Here is a 13,039-nt window from a genome sequence, read left to right as displayed (position 1 = left end):
TTTGGGAACACAAAACATTTGCAAAAGAAAAACGCAAAAGCATTGACATAATTTTTCTTCCTGTCTCGTTTCTTTTTCAATCACCATCTCCCTTTAGGAGCACCATAGCTTTTGAAGGTTACACTTCCAGTAAACACGGCTGCGTATGGTTGGCAATACTCTTTGGGCATTATTTTGGACATGATATTACTACTGAAGAATGCAGCAGATGGGTTATGCACACATATGGTTTCTTAATGATCTCATGAGGATTGTCTGACCCTTAGTGACCGGCGGGCATCAGAAAGAACTGGCCAGGCATTGGCAGGCATGGCGTAGGCACAATATGCATTGCTCAATATAATTAGTAGTCTCTTGCTGAGCGTGGGAATGGAATAAATGCTGCTGCTGTTTGTGATACTGACAGTGCGTTAGTGTGATTATAATCAGGTGCTTGAGATCCCTGTCAATATGCGTCACAAAGATGGAATCTTTTGTAATTTCTTGTGCATGCTCCACAGAGGTCTTTCTGTATGTGTGTTTATCTGAGCGTCTTTGTATTTATATTGGCACTGCCCTCAGACTAGACACGATTACACTCTGCCTGCATCTGCAATTGAAATCATACACTCAGTCTTGCTCAAATACATGCATAGCAGATAGAATCTTGAGTTTTTTGACAAGTGAAAACTATGACTCCATTGTAATCGCAAAAGTATTTATGCACGTAAGCCACTCTTGTGTGTCATTTGTTAACAAAATATCAAACCAATATTTTCAGGATTTTAAATGATCAGGACTTTTCAGGTATGAAGTCTAGTAGGAACTTGTAAACACATTTTAAGAAGTTTAAAATGAACTTGATGATCTTCAGATCATGAACTTCACATGAATCAGATCATATTTAGATCAGTTGGTTAAAGAAACAGCACAAAAAAGCTAAGAAGAATTTACATTTGAAGATGTCACCTGATTTGCTGTTTGGTCCTTTATTTGGCTAAAGTTTCCAAATACTTTTTAGGGCGACAGTAGTGGATTATTTTTACTTTCTACTCAAGTACATTTTTAGGTATATACTTTATCAGTGTTTTTCGTTAGAAAACTGTTACTTTACTGCATTCCAAAGCATAATACATAATGTCATATGTTTTACTGCACTACATTTCATAAATAAAAGTTGTTGTTTTCTAACTTTAAATACTTAATTACACTAAAAATTAGTACTTGCTTACTTGTACTCAAGTAAAACTTTGAATACTTTTACTTGAGTAAAAGTATACAACAGTACATTTTTAATCTAATTAAGTATTAAATGATATTCAATATGAAATGTATTGCAGTAAAAAGTACAATATTATGTTTTGGAATATTGTAAAGTAAAAGTTTTCCAAAGAACAACACTGATAAAGTACGTATACTTGAAAATTTTTTTTACTTGGAAAGTAAAAATACTTGAGTACCTTCCGCCTCTGGGCGACAGTATATCGCCAGAGGCGTGGGGGGAAACCTTTTATACCTTGACATATTGTCTCAATTCTATCTTCTGCTGGATTCTAGGAGTCCTCATCTGGGCTGAGGGTAACATATCAATGGAACATGTAGTGGCTTCTTTAGATCATAAGACCTTGGGTATCATTTAGGCATTTAGACATGGTCAAGACGACCTGCTGAAGTTAAAACTAAACATCCGGATGGGAAAGGAATGTGATTTAAGTGACTTTGAACGTGGCATGGTTGTTGGTGCCAGAAGGGCTGGTCTGGGTTTTTCAGAAACTGCTGATCTACTGGGAATTTTACACACAACCATGTATAGGGTTTACAGAGAATTGTCAGAAAAAGATAAAACATCCAGTGAGCGGCAGTTCAGTGGGCGAAAATGCCTTGTTTGATGCCAGAGGAGAATGGCCAGACTGGTTTGAGCTGATAGAAATGCACCTGTAACTCAAAAAACAACTCGTTACAATTGAGGCATGCTCTGAACGTAAAACATGACACCTTAAAGCGGATGAGCTGCAGCAGTAGTAGACCACACTGGGTGCCTGTCCTGTCATCTAAGAACAGGAAACTGAAGCTATGAGTCAGATGAGTCTCGATTGTAGGGTCAGAAATTGGCTTAAACAACATCAAAGCATGGATCCATCCTGCCTTGTATCAACGTTTCAGGCTGCCGGTGGTGGTTTAAGGGTGTGTGGGATATTTTCTTGGCACATTTTGTGTAGTAGTACCAATTGAGCATTGCATAAACGCCACAGGCTGCCTTAGTATTGTTGCTAACCATGTCCATCCCTTTATGACCACAGTGTACCCTTTTTCTGATGACTACTTCCAGCAGGATACCACGCCATGTCACAAAGTTCAAATCATCTCAAACTGGTTTCTTTAACATGACAATGAGTTCACTATACTCAAATGACCTCCACAATCACCAGATCTCAATCCAATAGTGCACCTTTGGGATGTGTGGAGGAACAGGAGACGTGCCTCATGGGTGTGCAGCCGACAAATCTGCAGCAACTGCGTGATGCTATCATGCTAAAATGGACCAAAATCTCGAAGGAATGTTTTCAGCACCTTTGTTGAATCTGTGCCACGAAGAGTTAAGGCAGTTCCTGAAGGCAAAAGAGACACACACAAACATACATTATTTTGACAGACAGATACTTTGTTTCATTTTGTTTATTTTAGTGTAGTCATATAATTTCATTCAATTGTATTTAATAATATAGTTTATATTGGTAGAGCATAGCACTAGCAGTGCCAAGGGTTTAGGGTGGATTCCCATGGATTGCATGGACAGGAAAAAAAGTGTACATTGCTTTAGAGGTCACATTGCGAGGTTGAAGATGATGATGCAAGGCATAGTGATCAAATTGGAGCGTACATTAAGTCAAACAAAAGAAACAAAATACCTCATAATGAACAGAGGCGTAGTGGATCAAATTGTAGCCTACATTTATTAAATCAAACAAGAGAATCAAAATACAAACTTAGAAAGAAAACAAAGGTAACCGAAAAACAGATCAAACAATGATTAACAGTGACCTCCAAATGAAAACACAGGAAATACTGATAACAAACTAAAAGTCCCTGAAAATAAAACATTCTTAAAAAAAAGAAAAAAAAACTGAACCGATTGCAATTTGTTTAACTAAGAAACACCACATCCACGGTGTATATTTCTAAGTATGTCCATCTTTCTTCCTTATTTTAATTCTCTGATCCTTCAGCTTGTTTACGTTAGCTATGTTGCTAAGCCTTTAGCTACTTTGCATAGGTCAATAATATGGGAGAATGTTTTCTGTGGATTTTTCTGATTGTTTTGTTTGAGGAAAAACATGAAATATACAGTTATGACTGTTATGTATGAGTTATGTAAATTTGCTTTAGCTGAACTGCATTTTGATTGGTTTTCAGTATTCAATACTGGCAACAGTACATTGTTTTTCCACTGGGTTGAACAATTCTTAGTACACAAACTGCTCACAAGCTTTATGTTGCACCTCAAATGACAAGGGCAATATATAATGTTAATATTGCTAGGTAAATCCACTCATTAATTCTCTCGAACGCCTCTGTATTGGAGAGTGTGGTTTATATGTAGCGCACCCCGCTGCTGCACCCTCCAGTGTCCTGGAGGGTTTGGTCATTTACACATAAAAGCACGGACTGACAGATAAGGGGGATAATAGCACTGTCTTCTCGGATCCATTTGGTAAAAGCATATTTATTTTAAAATTACCCAAGGGCTGACCAGTGTCCAAGGCTCTGATCAAGTTCTGGTTCCGTACCTAATCTGGTTTCAGGGCATATCTCAGGGTTTGAGATCGAAGTGAACCTGTGAACAGCTCAACTTTGAATGCCCTGTGGGTTCCTCTGGATAGAAGCATCTCCCAGAATGACGTGCATAGATGAAACAGCAGAAACATGCATAAAAAAAACAAAAAAAACACGGTGTCAGTTCTGATTGCATGTCGACTTTAGGCTTACTTCTCCGAGTGGTGTGTGTGTTTAAAACTGCACAAGCACACAGGTCCGCCGCAGTGGGATTAATTAGGATTCGCTAGGTTTTCGTATTTGCTTTTTTTCTTTATTTATGTGTGTCAGCTTTCCCGTCATGCACACACAAATACTTATATACAGCATTCTGTGGATGAGTGATCCATCTCTGATGTAGTAACTGGAGTTTCAAACGCTGAACCTGCTGTGAACTCCGCTGGATTCTGCGAGCGAGTGATTAATGGCGGCGAGCCAGAGCGTGGAGCCGCAGGGGGTGCGTGTCTGTGAGTTTGTGTACGGTGCGAAACGACACCAGGCCCTGAAGATGCTCGTAAAAGTTAGACCATAAAGTGACAAGTGATTGAGTGCTCGCAACATACACAAAACTACCACAGATGCATCTGTGTGTTAGTGTGTGAGTGACAGTGACACCTAATGTATTTGCTGAACTATTCATCTTTGTTTTCAGCCCGTCTGGGTTTTTGGAGGATACACGTAGCAACAAATCAAAACAATACAGATGCACTTCATGGCGTCAGGTCTTATATTTACATGTAGGTATACATGCGCATGCCGAGAGAGAACAGAATGTTCAGGCTGTTGGCTTGGGTTCATATATTTGAGAAAGATTATATCATATGGCCCATCTGTACTGTCACACTATCTCTTTTTCCAGCAGCTGTTTATTATCAAAGATGAACGACATCATCAATATTGACTTTAAACAAGGATAGAGAAATTTGCAGGCTTTGAGACATGAGGTTTACATACCATTTACAGTATATACTATTATAGTTTTTATACATATTTAGTTTGTTTTTGTTTATATATTTTCCATTTAAATTCTAATGTTTTAGTAATTATTTTTCAAAAATGTATTAAAAAAAAAACCTGTGCCGTTTTTCTTTTGTTTTAGTTGTAGTGTTAAATAATTGTATTTACTTGATTTTTGTATTTAATATTTTATTCTTCTTTTATAAGTTGTTATAAGATAGTGTTTTATTTAGTTTTATTTAAGTAACAAAAAATATTCTTGAGGGTTTTAATTTGACTTAACTGTAATATTAATTTAGTTTTGATTAAAACATTTAGTTGGTTGAACATCAAGTTGTAGTGTGTTGTAACTGTGCTTAAAGTTATAGTTCACCCAAAAATGAAAGTTATGTCACTAACTCACCCTTAAGTTGTTCAAAACCTCTGAGTTTCTGTGTTCTGCTGAACACAAAATAATACATTTTTGTAATAAAGCAGATAGAGCAACCATTCACTATTTTTTCCATACTATGGTAGTGAATGGTTGTTCTCTCTTCTTTATTACAAACATTCTTCAAAATATTTTGTGTGTGTGTGTGTGTGTGTGTGTGTGTGTGTGTGTGTGTTAACTCATATGTTTGAAACAACTTGAGTATTGAGATTAAATAATGACAGAATTTTCATTTTTGGGTGAACTGTACCTTTAAAGGGATAGTTTACCCAAAAATGAAAATTAGCCCATGAATTACTCACCCTTAACCCATCTTAGGTGTATATGATGTTCTTCTTTCATATAAATAAAATCTGAGTTATATTAGTCCAGGCTAATCTAAGCTTTTTAATGGCAGGGCTTGTTGTTCTGTTTTTAAAGTCCATAAAAATGCATCTGTCCATCAAATAACGTGCTCCATGCGGCTTTGTAGAGTTGTTAAAGGCCTTCTGAAGCTAATCGATGCATTTGTGTAAGAAAAATATACACATTTAAAACTTTATGAAGTAAAAAAAAGTATTGAAAGTGCCCTCGCAGTTCAAAATGCTTAATGTCTGACAAGCATAACTGCGTAAGCATTATGAACTGCAGAGGCACTTTCAATACTTTTTTCATAAATTGAATACAGAAGGCAAACGGCCGATTCTTTACTTTATAAAGTTTTAAATATGGATATTTTTGGGATATAATTTTGCCTGAAAGAAGGTCATATACACCTAGGATGACTTGAGGGTGAGTAAATCAGGGGCTTATTTTCATTTTTGGGTGAACTATCCCTTTAAATACCAGAAGATGGGGAAAAAATGTATTAAGCTTTTCATCTGTTCCTCAAACTGTATTTTTTTTTTTTTTTTTTAGCTCCAGTCACATTTCTCAAATTTGCCACAGCATATTAACTTACAATTTAGCCAGCAAAATGACATTTCCTGAGAAATTGTCTGATTCATCGCATTTCTCTATTTTTTACCTTCTTTCCGAAGTAACCATAGCATACATTAGATATTAAATATGATATATTACATTAGTTTTATTCTTTGCCTTTTTTGCTTCTGAAGAAAGCCATATCTAAGTTATAAAAGAAACCTTTGTCTACCATGTCCTCACTTAGTCTTTAAACTGCAGTTCAGACAAGCTTAGACATCCTCAAACTAGCTTTGCTTTGATGATAGGCTGACATTTGTTAACTTATAACTGAACTCAACTGCTTCAAGCAGCATGGGACAAAACTTTTTTTTAGTCTATCTTGTCCTCGGGATGTTGCAGTCAGCTGACGAGACTTTGCACGCATGCTTTGCCTGATTGGAAAAAACACTTTCCTCTGTCATCTATCTTTCTATCTCTCTCGTTGTACGTGTAAAGTCAGTGTAAGATAATGTACAACCCATAAATTATCTCTGTCATATTAACTAACATGCACTGTTGGCATATACAATTGGATGATTGTTTCGGTTGTATTTTAGGTTTCCTTGAATGTTTGCGCAAAACATTTGTCTTGCGTTCAGCTTGTTTGCGCTGTTCCATTTCACATCCTTCTAAATCTCACCCAAGATGAGAAGGATTACTAAGAAGCTTGTTACGAATTCGCCATGTGACTTTTCACATGGGTGTGTTATAGTTTCTATATTCTTCTTTACTTGATACACATACAGTCGTTTAGAATTTGAGGCACGGAAAGTCACGCTTATGTTTGAGGTAAGACTGTAAGTGGCAATGGTCACGCAGTTCAATTCACATGTATTTATGTAGCATTTTTAACAATAGTGTATGTCGTAAAGGAGCTTTTCTGGGTGTGTTGCCTAAAATCCTAGTGAGTCAGCACAAAGTAACTGGCACAGAAACATTTGTGCAATTGACGGTTCATAAATGTGTCATTGTCAGGCCATGAGAAGTTACATTGTAATCCATCCTTTTATTTCATTAGATGTATGTTTATGTAAGTATACTGTATTAGGGCTGGGCAATATAGCAAAAAAATATCCCGGAAAAATCCCCACAACGAATGGCCGAATCACTTTTTTTTTCTTTTCTTTTTTACATCTAAATTGTCAACTTAAAAATCAGATAACATTTTCTTTTATTAAACATCTGGTTAAAAACAGTTCTATTCTAAGTGATCATCATGATTCAAATGTAAAACAAATGACTTGAGTTATTTGTTAAATATCTTTGCAGAAAATATGCATAATATATAAAGGGAAATATTGCACAAACATATCTTAAACACATCCTTTGTACTCAGAAATAATATCAAATAAAATATTAAATATTTCTTAGCCTATTACTGGTATTGCTATTACTCTTTGGCTATTATTAACAGAAAATGCTTTGGAACATAAAACCTCTCATAGCCTGTCACCATCATGCAAACATGAAATATGAAACATACATTAGTACAGTAGTTGTTTATACAGGTTATTGCATTCTATTGAGTTCTTTTTTCTATCGTTTTTATGTTTTGCATGTTTGTCTGTTGCAATGTCTCACATCTTTAGCTCACCCATGAAACGGCGTTCTAAAAAGTTCAATTCAAAATGGTATATAACTTATATATAACTTTTTTTTTTTCAAAGCACTAATAAACATACACTTTAGTTGTCGTTTTCTTGAAAGTGTGAGTAATATTTATTTAACCTGAAAATTGTCAATATTAAGTGTAACTGGAAAATGAATTTACTTAGAACATTTAAAAAAAAACAGGACTCATTTCAGAATGCCGCTGGTAAAAATATTCTTTGTTATACCTTAATAGTAGACTGGGTAAACCCAGCCTGATCTGCCGGCGATTTGATTTCGCACGGCAACTCAGTCTGGAAAACCATACATTAATTTCTACTGCTTCTGTTACTTTTGCGGGAACCAATCACAGACTGGCTTATACACCTGGCGCGCTATTGATGGGTTTAACACAATGACGGATAGAGAAACGATGGGTCATTGCCCTGTTGATCACGCCTCTTGTGGTCTGTACACAATTGGATAGTCCTTCAACCAATCGGAATCATTTGAATAATGCCAGTTGATCACGCCTCTTGCGCAGTAGAAAATACAGAGCAGACTCCCCGGACCAATGTTCAATTTTAAATTGAGCTTATTCTGGTGATAGCCAGACAACATTACTAGCCTACCATCTATTGATGAGTTTGATTTGTGAGGAGAAAGAGACTTTTAATGTCTCTTGTAAATACAGTGATCAGGGCATTATGCTCCCTGTCTCGTTTCATTTAGTTGATTTGACTTTAGTGTTAATTAAAAAAAATGTTGTTTAAACATTACACCACTAAAAATCCACATGTCTGTTTACCTATATATTTTGTGTCCTGAGTCACGCTGTTTGTGAGAACCACTTTTGTATTCTTAGTTCACACAGTCAAACAAACTCAAATGCCCCATTTAGCAGAAGCATTGCCAAAAATCTCCTCCCAGGTGACCCACTAAATGTTGGTACTGTGAAATGAGACACCGTCACAGTGGAGTTGAATACGTCTCTGCGTGTGGAACCTGTCTCCACCCTAGTGTACACTCAACACCAGTTTGCTTCGATTTGTGTGCAAGAGCCTTAACACACACACACACACGCATACATACAAACACACACACACTGCCCAGTCAGCTGACTGCACCGCAGACCCTCGAGAGATGACATGACCCAACATTACTAAAAACATCAGCATGAGAAAATAATCTTCTCCTCAAACTACCCTTGTCCCTGTTGATTCTTTATTCTTCTTTATGTCTGGTCTTTTTTTTGTCAGTTAATTGGGAAATTACATTTTAGAAAAAAACAACTGACTCGTGATGATTGCTGATAAGTCCATACGCTAGATTTTAGCCTCATATTTATGCACTTTATATACTTTATGTCCATCCATAATGTGTTTTGACCATTTGGGTCATGAATGCCAAATAATTAAATTTAAGAACATGCATTGCATTCTCTGTAGCCTTTTTGTTAAATATTCTTAAAAATGTCAAATGGGCTAGAAAATGCAAATGTGGATTGAAACGCAGTAATGGATAATTTAGGATATGTTTATTTTATTTTTATTATTATGTAGAGCATTATAATGTGCAGTGAAGTTCAAAAGTCTAAAACCATTATAGGTTTAATCTATCCAATCCCCCCCCCCCCCCTTCAGCATCTAAAAAATTGTCATGCTGATAATATAATTTGTCATAATAATCATTGTATTGGATAACACTAATGATCTCAGATTTTTGAATCCCCTTACATCAGTAGTTGTATAAATATGATTATATTTCTCATGGGGCTATATGTTTCATGAGTAGCGTTTGTATTTGGTTATAAACATGTGGTATAAATATTCACCTTTCCAGTTGATTGATATGTAAATGATGAACAGAAAATGCATCTTGTGGTTAACCTGTTTATCTGTTTTTATTTTCTATTCTTTCGGTTTCCACTTGCTGATAAACTATCAAACACGTCGGGCTGCACAAACATGTCTCTCGCTCTCGCTCTCGCTCTCGCTCTCTCTCTCTCTCTCTCTCTCTCTCTCTCTCTCTCTCTCTCTCTCTCTCGCTCTCGCTCTCGCTCTCTCTCTCTCTCTCTCTCTCTCTCTCTCTCTCTCTCTCTCTCTCGCTCTCGCTCTCTCGCTCGCACTATATATATTACACCCTGACTGGCTCCTCTCCTCCTCAAGGAACTTGAAACTTCCAAAGCTGTCACTAAAGTTTATCCCCTGAGATCTCTAAACAAAGGTGTGTGTGTATGAATGTCAGGGCAGGTTATATTTTTTTGCCCGTGTCTGTGTGAAAGTGGATTTTTACAGTATGTTTGTGATGTCATTGAACGGCAGGGTCACGTAGAGTTCAGTAATCTGCAGGTGGTACTTATGTATGTGTCTGAGTGCACACGCATGTGTGTCAGGCCTGCGCAGGGTTGAAAATAAAATTTGCTCTCTTATAATAACTTATGAGTGAGGTATCTGATCGAAGCACAGATTTGTCCTGTTTTACTTAGCAGCCACAGGTCTCTCGCACTTTTATTTTAATTTACTAGCTTAGTTTTATCATGGTGAATTGTACAGTTCATAGAACAATATTTCCTTTGGGAAAGGGTTCAGTTGGTTGGAAAAAGCATTATTTTCAAATGTCGTCTTACCTAAATTAAGTACATATATCATAGTGCAGTGGTTCCCAAACTTTTTTTAGAGTTTAGAACCCCCTGGGGCATTTAATATTTTTCTGCATATCCTCGCTCTTCCACTTAGACTGCAGTCAAACTCACACCTTTTCCATTTAAAGGGATAGTTCACCCAAAAATGAAAATTGCCCCATGATTTACTCACCCCAAGTCATTCTAGGTGTATGTGACATTCTTCTTTCAGACGAATACAGTCGGTCATTCAGAGCTTTATAATGGCAGTGAATGGCTGTTTCTGAATTGAAGTGCAAAAAAGTGCATCTATCCATCATAAAAGTGCTCCACATGGCTCTAGGGGATCCACCGTTTGTCACCGGAACTTAAACTATGCCTTGGCCTTCGTCATACAGAGCCGTGTGGAGAACTTATATGATGGCACTTCTATGCACTTCAAAAAAGCCATTCACTGCCATTATAAAGCTTGGAAGGACCGACTGTATTCGTCTGAAAGAAGAATGTCATACGCACCTAGGATGACTTGAGAGCGAGTAAATCATGAGCTAATTTAAATTTTTAGGTGAACTATCCCTTTAAGGGACACAATTTGGCCCTTAAATTGATTTTACCTTTTTATAAAGTTGTTTTAACCCTATTAAATGCCATGCTTTTATGTCAAATTCTTAAAATTATATTAATATAATTATTAAAAAGCATGACAAGCATCGATATTAAGGCTAAATTAATCATTTCAATCAAATCTTTGCACTGAAGTGGTACAAGCTGCATCTGGAAATATGTATACACTATTTATTCCTGCTCAGAAATGGTGTGAATGCAATTAAAATTGAAGAAATATTGTTTTAAGTAAATGTTCAATAGAGAAATATGAAATGGTGGTAAAAAATTAGGCATTTCACTACTGTCTTAGAGGTGGCGCAAGCGATATTGCTCAGTCGTTGCTGAACATTGTTGATATTTGAACTCAACCCAATTACTCCGCCTACGAAGCTCACTCTCCAATCCCATCCACCCTGGTCTATGTTGGTCTCGAACCCCAATTGATGGCATGCGAGGGGGGGTACACCGATCAAAAACACTTAATGGTAATCACCGCAATCTCTAACAGCCTGAACAACTCTTACTAGTTGACCTCCGTTAAACACGCAATGCAAGATGTCTATTTATTATATCAAAGTAATGCTTCACGCGAAAAGCGAAGATGCTGAATGAACGTCTCTTTTGTAATGTCTAGTAACAAAGCAAGTGGCTGTATTTATGAATGGGTCAATGAACCATTGACTCTCTCGTTTCGTCAAAATTCATAGATTTGTTCACTAATGAAACGCTGCTGTGTGTTGTTCGCTTGGAGATGTGCAACAGTGCTGTTGTGGCTTTCGTTGGAACTATTTTGTTGCAAAATAGAGCAAACAATATCGGCAGTACTGTTTAAAATGTACGCCACTTATTATTACCTCTTTGTTAAACTGTTGTATAAAATCAGTCACATTTGCAATCGTGTGGATATTCTGGACAAATTGCATTCCTGCTCGAATAATATATTGTCAACATTAACTCTTTCCCCATCAGCATCAAAAGAGAGAGAGAAAGTTGGCTGCCACCGCCAGGGTTTTTGACCATTTTCACCAAAATTGAATAGCCCATAGAATATTTTGAGCATGCAATATATCAAAAGAGAGAGCTGACCCTCTTCTTTTAAACAAAAAACCTGTTTGATTCTAGCTTCATGTTTCCCTTTTTTTATCAACGCTTGGATTTGGGTAAGTTTTTTGGGGGTAAAAAAAGCAACATTTTGAACAAAAAGCTGAGTGTCACTTTTTTGTGAAAGACTGTATCCAGATCAGTTTCAGAGCAATGATCAAACACAGATGGAGTTGATAGAGTCCATCAACACCCCTAATGCTTGCACAGTCCTGTAGCTTGTCCTGGGTCCACATTTCATTCAGTAACATTAGATAGTTTTGATTTATGTGATGTTTGATGTTGATGATCACATAATTTTTTTTTCATATGCATTTGCTTACCGTATTTTCCGGACTATAAGTCGCTCAGGAGTATAAGTATAAGTGCGGACTGTAAGCAAGATGGCCAGAGCTGAAGGAACGAGACCACAGATGCTTGAACTCTGCCGGGAGAGGCTCAGCCGCGCGAGACGAACGCTGTGTGAATCATATTTTACTACATGCTGTTTGTATTTTGCAGAATAAGATTTTCTTTATGGGGGCATTTTTTTTGTGTTCAATCTTTCTAAGTTGTTGTCTTTAAGTAAATATTAGGCTACAGGAGCAGCATAGAGCGCATTCTCGCGGCTATATGTTTATTCTTGTCAGTCAGTATGAATTAAATTTGATATATAAGTCGCACCTGACTATAAGTCGCAGGACCAGCCAAACTATGAAAAAAAGTGCGACTTATAGTCCGGAAAATACGGTATATATGATGACTGTTTTTCTCGCATGTTTTGATCAGGTGATTCAGTACTTATTCAGAAGATGTGTAATAGCGCCCCCTTGCATCCTGTATTAGCGTTGCACGATATATACCGTTACTAGAAAAGTATTGCGATACCCTGCTATTACAAACGGTGTGATATGAAATTTTATTAGTACTGGTACTTTAAGGAGGACAGCGCTAATATGAGCTGTATTTCTTAATTTACGTTGATGTGTAACAGCAGGTGTCAGGACGTGTTTGCAGAG

The 13,039-nt window shown here is 36.9% G+C and overlaps 1 protein-coding gene across 3 annotated transcripts in view; it reads left to right on the top strand.

Moving 5' to 3' along the window:
- The window catches only part of grb10a (growth factor receptor-bound protein 10a), an 81,678-nt gene that overhangs the window by 46,900 nt on the left and 21,739 nt on the right, over positions 1-13,039 (top strand). The gene's annotated exons all lie outside the window — the stretch shown is intronic.

Source organism: Pseudorasbora parva, chromosome 19 (genome assembly GCF_024679245.1).
Source record: "Pseudorasbora parva isolate DD20220531a chromosome 19, ASM2467924v1, whole genome shotgun sequence".
Classification (NCBI taxonomy): Eukaryota; Metazoa; Chordata; class Actinopteri; order Cypriniformes; family Gobionidae; genus Pseudorasbora; species Pseudorasbora parva.
This window is presented reverse-complemented; position numbering and strand designations above follow the sequence as displayed.